Source organism: Fopius arisanus, unplaced genomic scaffold (assembly GCF_000806365.1).
Source record: "Fopius arisanus strain USDA-PBARC FA_bdor unplaced genomic scaffold, ASM80636v1 scaffold00019, whole genome shotgun sequence".
NCBI lineage: Eukaryota > Metazoa > Arthropoda > Insecta > Hymenoptera > Braconidae > Fopius > Fopius arisanus.
The window spans coordinates 433059-440960 of NW_011887758.1; the positions used below are offsets into that span (position 1 = coordinate 433059).

The 7902-nt window shown below is 36.4% G+C and overlaps 1 long non-coding RNA gene across 1 annotated transcript; it reads right to left on the bottom strand.

Annotated features, from left to right (window-relative positions):
* Nucleotides 1-312: 312 nt before the first annotated feature.
* LOC105264078 (uncharacterized) lies at nucleotides 313-4575 on the bottom strand. Its single transcript, XR_891959.1, has 4 exons — nucleotides 4487-4575; nucleotides 2156-2308; nucleotides 1958-2067; nucleotides 313-1878 (listed from the first exon to the last, which is right to left on the bottom strand). It is a non-coding gene; the product is annotated as an uncharacterized lncRNA (long non-coding RNA).
* Between the last annotated feature and the right edge of the window lie 3327 nt (nucleotides 4576-7902).

A 7902-nucleotide genomic window follows, 5' to 3' on the forward strand; every position in this document is an offset into this window, starting at 1 on the left:
TTCCCCTGTAAGATATCTTCGAAAAAAAAATAATAATTGTCAGGGCCATTCGGAGAAAAGGAGATGATAAATTGTTGGTCTTGTAGTGTCGAGGATTTTAGGAATTTTATTATACGTATAAATATATAATACTTAGCAGAATAAATATAAATAACAATATAATAATTTAACTATAATAGTATATAATTTTTTTCTCTTTCCTAAATGGAATATTCAAATAAAGTTTCTTGAAAAAGAATAATACGATATGAAATTATATATTAAATTTTTATATCTATGACAAACAACAATTGAATGTTCGTATATTTAAAAATGTATTTAATATATTTTTATATATCTGCACAGGCTGTCTCACTTTAAGAATAAATTTGACGTTGAAAAATAGATGCCGGAACGTTAAAAAAAAAAACTGACAGACGAAATGGCTGATAAATACTAAACGTGATTGCGCATAACTGAAAAATTTAAACCACATGTCCTGGTGAATAAAAATTCCCACCACACTCGGTCCACGAGCATCTTGTCCCCACATGGAAGACACTTGGCAATTTTTCGTTGGCAATCGCAGGGGCGAAATATACGAGTGCACATGTTGTCAAGGGGGTTCCCCAAGGTGGAGGCCCTAGGGGGTACCGGTGCTTATTCAAAAGGTGAAGAAGTGGTGGGGAGGGGGGTAAACCCCGGTAACAGAAAAATTACAAGCACTTGGGGGCCTTGGGAAACTTCAGGATTACACTGTGGCGGGCATATGGTGACAGAAGTGATGGAGAATGTCCACAGGGCCACCGGTAGCAGGTGAAGTTTACCAGTCGATGGGAATAAGTGAACTGGTACCTGTGCTGGGACCGGGAGTTACCCATCGTTAAACTGACCTATAGACATTTCTCCGGACTTAACCTGAAATTTTCCCCATTTTATCCTGTCCCAACCATAAACCGGGAAATTTCAACCCACCCATAATTCCATAATTACTCCGATCTGAAAATAAACTGTTTAAATTCACATCACAAATGATTTAAGTGTTGCATTATCTTTCATTTTCGTAATATATTGTAATTACTCAAATTGCGCTCATAAAAAAGTAAGTAGAAATGATCCATAATATGAGCCATTTTCTTGTAATTAAGAAATTTGTGAAGACTATATGAACGGTATATATCTTATGTATTATTTAAAAAAGAAATTTTTCAAGTACGAACTTTTTAATTGGTGTCGATGTAAGCACGTAGTTAGGAAAAAAAATGTCGATGTTTTGTTTTAAATAGTGAGTCTAATTCAAATTTAATGTACCACAAAGTTTTGAAAATATTCATGCCTCACAATTACTCAAAAAATCGTAATTTAATTTAATTTGATGCGCTAGACTCTCCAATTTCTGCATATAACATTGTTTAAAATTGAAACAATTATTTGCCGAGATAAAAAATGAGTTCTTTGTAAATCTAGTATTTTCATCAAGCAACCATACATCCCATAAATTCACCTCACAAATGCTAAAACCCGTAAAGCCCCCCCGAAATTAATTTATTAACAACAACAACAATCCGTTCTCGCGATGTGCATCCAGAAATCCTAAGAACTTCCTCATTTTTCATATTCTCTGACTTGACCCCTCGCCCCCGTCGCGATAATTCAATTGTTTCACCACCGGTCAGAAGGCAAAGAAAAAAAAAATCTTCCAACAGCCGAAACCAACCGAAAATACTCAACTTCTGTTATTGCGAAAGAGCGGAATTGGTGTGAAGGGTCGAGTCCTCGGGTCGAAGAAATCGGGGACGTACATCGATCTTTCTCATCCCAAGCTGTTGCGTCGTTAGTTGTCGCCGAGAATTTCATCTGAAATTCCCTCCTACAGCAAAAAACACCATAAATCACCGCCTGAAATAATAATACATCAAGAAATATGCATTAATCGAAAAATATTCATATGCGCATTATTAGATTGAGGTTAGATGACCTTGGATAAAGCCCTGAACGTTGAAATGCAGTAGGAATATCGGGTAGCTCCACAAGAAGACGTACGTTAGGTCGAGATATTCATCTTTTTCGCCAAGTGGCCACCATTCACTATATTACACAAATATATTGTGTTATTATTCGGGTCGTGAACTCAAGATCTCAGCGGATTAGCGATCACAGGAAGCCATGGTTTTACCTTTTATCGGGGTACCCCCTCCTCGATATGCCTCAACTGTTCCTTCTGTGTCCTTTTGTTTTAACATTTTTTTTTTTATTTCAATCTTTTTCATTCATTTCATTTTTTCCTCCTTCACGAATCGGTTTAAGATCGAATCGGATCGGCATACCACTGTATGAGGCCATGGAAATTCTTTTGTTAATGATTTTTTAGGGTTTGCTATTTCAGTTTTCATCTCGACGGGGGACTTCATGCTCATCGAATGCAAATTCATGAAAATTATTGGGGTATGCAATGCATGTTCACGAAGGGGAGAGTAATTCTATCGGTTTTTTGGTGATGTAAGAGGTGAGGCATTGTTATTTCTTCACTTTATGGTCGTGATGGTGGAATTTGTTTATTAATCGATTGTACGCTATCATTCGATTTTCAGCCCAGGATTGGAGGGTCGTGGATCGGTAGCTGTTTCGAGAGACGGGGAATTAAAACGATTTTGCCGGGGGAAAGCTGGTGGAATTGAAAAGTTCAGATGAAATTCAAGTTGATTCATACTCTGTTGGGAGTGGTAATAAGGTATGTTTCATAACGCCCGAATTTCACCATTTATTAAATGCTTTCTTTTATTGTTACCAAAAAAAAAAAATTCAACTTTCAATATTAAGTTTCCAAAAAAAATTATTTTCCTGAAATTTAAGAATGAATGTATAATCTTTGGAAAAAAACTTTTCTTACCGAGAAATTCTTAAAGACTTATTCAAATGTTACATAAATATCAAGATTTATAATCTATAATTTTATAATACAAATTTAAAAAAACTATTTCAATTTCATCATTCCAAAAACATCAATTTGTGTTGATAATCAACATTAAGATATTTTTTTGGATTTGGCCTTAGTCCAATTGATAAAAGATTTATTACAACGATCACTAGTACGTAAACGGAGATAATAAATTTCCCTCGAATAACACTTCCAGAAAGAAAGTCCGAATCATATTTTTCCAATCCGTGATCTCCCGAAGATTCATCGTGACTGGCACCTGTCAATCTCCACAATTTGACATGGAATTTTAAAAAGGTCCGGATGGAATAACGATTATCGAATGATGACACCGATGTAACATCCAAATAAAGGAGTGATTCACTGAAACGAGTGGAATCATTCAATTCTCTCTCATCAAATGGACCCACTTTCTTTTTTTTCGTTAGAAGGGGGTAGAAAGAATGATCTATAGCGAAGATCGATATCATTATTGATTGTCCTCGAGAGCAAGCGCAACGTAATCGAGACCCACACACTCCGACCCGGGCATATATTTTTCACACTCTCTGGACCTTTATCTTTTTTTTTTTCAATTCATCTCCTTCGCTCTCTCGTTTGCTCCTTTCCTCTTGTCTTTTTGGAACGCGCAACACCGCGATAAATACGTTATTGTCCCGTGTGCATTGTTGGCATGATTATTATCGGTGAACCCGGGGGATTACTTTTCACGCGCAATGTTTTTTTTTTTTTTCACTTTATTTTTCCACTCGGGGTCGCGTAGCGGTACGATCTGCACACGTAACGCGAATATCGCGTCTTTCACTCGCTATTTTCATTATTTTATTTCCTACCAGCTGGAGGGGTGGCGCCACTCGAAACTCGAAACTTTTTTTTGTTTCAATTTTTCTGTTTCATAGATTACTTTATTATCATAAATTTAGTTATGGTCAGCGGGGAGTAGCACATTTTTTTCAAGGTCAGTTTTTAGCTAATATCTCGGATTTGAAGCCAGATAGCTGTATTTTTGGTTAGACATTTTCTGTGGAGAAAGGTAAGCGCTACAAATAAGGTAATTACGGAAATATCAATATATTCATGCAATCTCAAGATATCTGGCAAAAACTCATCTCGAGAAAACGTCCACTTGTCTACAGTTATTATCACTTGGCTTCGCTGTGTGATCTAATACATGCAGTTGTCAAAATAACAATTAAATAATAATTATTAAGATTAATTTAAAGAACACGAATGCTATTATATTACATTACATTATATTATTATTAATATCTGTATTGTTGTGAACCGAAAAGAGGAGAACAAAATGTGAAAACCTGAGAGGTGTTTTTGAACAATAAAATAAAAATAGTTTATGCCCAAATAGTAAAAAATTCTATTTATCACAAATGGATGATAAACATTTTATAAAAAAAAATTATTGTTCACTTCGGTAGCAGAGAAAGCGCTGAATTTTCGGACTGAGTGACGGAAATTCATCCAAAAATGATGGGGTGCCCCGAAAAAATTCTGTAAAATTTTCCCTAACTACATTTCGGAAGACATACGTAATTTGTATTAAATATTGCTCACCTGTCGCTGCAGGGGGCCCTCAATCAGCCAAGTGACTCGTCCGGAAAGGGGGAAGCGAATATCTGCGGAAGTGGTGGACTCTCGAGTCGCAGGTGACGCTATCACCGAGTGGATATCAGTATGCTGGGGTTAAATAGTGTTCAGCTATGCATCAGGAAGGAAGTGGGGTCACCGGACCTTGGCCCACGGTCGGCCGAGGTGCAGCAGGTGGACATACGGCTACAGTGGGGGAAACGGTAAATGATAGTGCTAATGTTACTGTCCATTGGCATCTAGGCAAGTGCGAAGCCCCAAATGTGGTTTCCGGTTTTTGGCTTCAGTAAATAATTTTTCACCGATGAAAATATTAACAAAATAATAAATTGCACACTTAGAAAAAAAAATTAATTCAGGATTCATGAAATTTTCACAAAAATCTGATTTTTCCAGCTGAATCAGCCCCAGATGACTTGGACTCCATCGGATAAATCATCAGGTGCGCATTATTTTTTCTTCCAATTAAGAGTTTTTTTTTAATGATGTGAAGAACGACGTGTACGTAATAAAAATGGGGTATGACTCCGCGAAAGGAGCCGCCGTATTTCCACAGGGCACTCGTATTAGAGGGAATTGTTTTTGCCCCAGGAATTCTTTTTGGGAATTGTTTTTGGTGTTTGGGGCGGTGTGAGGCGCGTAATGCCGTAAAGACGTTGACGATACAATCTGCCATCGTTGGCGTGTGCCCATAAGAGTGCGCGTGCCTTGAATCAAGGATGAGTTAAAACGTCACGTCAACCCGTTTCCACGTGATTCATTGACTCGGGTGGGATACAAGGAAATTCAACGCAGTGGTTGGGTTACAACAGGGGAATAATTCTCGGGTTGAGATTTTAAAGTGAAAACTCCATGGCGAAATTCAAAATGCTTTTTTCAAGACCCCAACGAATATTTTATTGAAATTACGTAGAGCAAACGGAAAATATTCAGAATTTAAGAAAATTATTCTTTCATATATTGTTATATCCGGAGGAAGACAACTCAACAGGTCAACTAATAATTGGGGCGGTTTATTAATTACGATACAATTAATAAATGTGTCTTGTGGCAGAGCTTCGAAGAGAATGAATACAATAATAGTTTATTAAAAAATAGTCGTTACCGAGCAGGCCTTCTTGATCTCTCACGATCGATAATTGAGTAACGCTCTGAAAGGAGATACGTAACAATATTATAAGAGCAGTACCTGAAATAAGTCGCTCTGCACTTGGTGAAAAATTTGTAGCGCTGAAGAATTCGAAAATAAAAAAAATCATGAAAAACGAAAAAATTGAGAAAAAAGTCCGAGAATTTATTAAAATCGTTTATTAGTTTGTTGTAATATTTCTATTAATTATCAATACAATATCAATTCGCTCGTGCATAATGATCGAAAACTCCTTTTTTTTATAATCTTTTTTTAGTTTGTTAAGAGCACGCCATTGTGTCCCAAACTCCAGTATATTGGAGTCGCTAATTAATCATTTCCGAATTAAAAAATGAGTGGAAGAGAAGAGATTTGGGCATGATAGGTATACGAAAATGGCTGTCCTTCTCTTAGGTACCCCGTCATGCCCGGGCTTCTATTCCACTCTTCCTATTATTTCAGATATAAATATAATGTAATGGAAAATTTTTTTATGACTGGAAAATTAAAATATCCTGATTGATCCAGATGAAACAAATTTGGGTGGAGAGAGGTAAATTTCTAATTAATATGAAATTGAATAATCATTTTGAAGCATTCCAGATATTATTCCTTAATATTTCCTTTCGTGTGGAATTTTTTAAAGAATACCTGTCTGCGTGTTAATTATCTGACATTAATCGACAGATTCCACTCATCAGCTCTGGCTCCCTATAAAATCATGATGAGCTCGCGTTCCATCAAATCTCCGGGACTCGCTGAATGAATAGGCGTGTAATGAGACGCATAAATGTTGGATGACTCTCTCGCACTGAGATTATGTATAGGGTGTTGTACGGAGGGGTCCTGGGGGGTCGTAACCCTCGTCTCGGTTATGGGGTACCGGATTGAACTCAGCTACCAGGTGATCGACCACGCCTCATCACTTTGCTCGCTACTTCGTACATCCGAACGTGTAACACCCGTTGATAGTGAGTCCGGATAAAAGCCAACTGGGTGTTACCGCACTTTGCCCATCTCCCTCGGTGCATTGTCGGCGATCGACGTTGGGGGTCACTGTTCGGGGTCAGTCACGCCAGCGAACAAGTTCTCGCGTTTCTTTTTTCCACGGAAGGAATTATCTGCGAAAAATTACTGGTCTCTTACCCGTAAATGGTGGATATTGCACTGTACTCATGAAAAGTCACGTGAAATGCATAAAAAATTATTGGAGTTTTTATTGGATTTATTATTAGAGTCACGCCGTACATTTACTACGGTGAGCAATAAAATTTATTACTCTGATCATCAATCTTCTTCGAAGTTTATTTAAGAATTCGGAATGTACTGATAAGAAACTGAAATAGTCGTGGGAGCAGTGGTAATTTTACTGGACTCAACTATTAATATTTAGGGGTTGGATCACAATGCTCTAACTTTGGTTCCATAATTATTCATCGCAAAGTAAATTCATCACGAGAATTTAACACGAAATATTTCAACATGTATTTAATTGAACAGACAGACAATTAGACGCAGAAACAGTTGATGTTTTATTTGACGTTGGATAGACAATTTTGACAGGAACCGGAAGACCATGTGTACCATGCATAAGTGTATGGTAAATACTCCGGAATTTGAAATGATAATAATGACGATAAAACTAGTCATAATAAATGCACCTGAAGAGAGATGCCTGTGCCTTCAAAACATTGACAGAAAACAGTCCACCATTACCTGGAGTTTGAATTTTTTATTAACTTCTTTTTCAATTTTTAATTTATTTATCAATTAATTACAGAAAACGGATAGTAACGACCGGAACTAATCATCAGAGAGAAACAAATTGTGTTAAAAATTATAATTTTGTAAAACTGTTTTTTTTTAATTTTTTTATTTAAAGACCGTATGAACTATTTATCAAACTATATCTTTTGTTTCAATCTGATTCGCCTAATATATATATATGAAAATTTGGTATCAAATTTGTGTTGCAGGCACCCGTTGAATGATTATAAAAAGATAATGACAAAAAAAAGTAAAAATTATTGGAGGACGCTAAATCGCGATAATGATTGAAAGGAATCTGCCAAGTTTACAAAAAAAATAATAAAAAGCGAGCGACACCTAGATGATATCGCGCCTTAAAGTCTTTCAAAACCTTAATGTCATACAGCTGAAGTAAATAGTTGGTCTTTCGTATTAGGTATTGATAGGACATTTAAGTAAACTTGTCGATAATTTCATAAAATTCTTTTTTCAAGCTTTTCAGGAA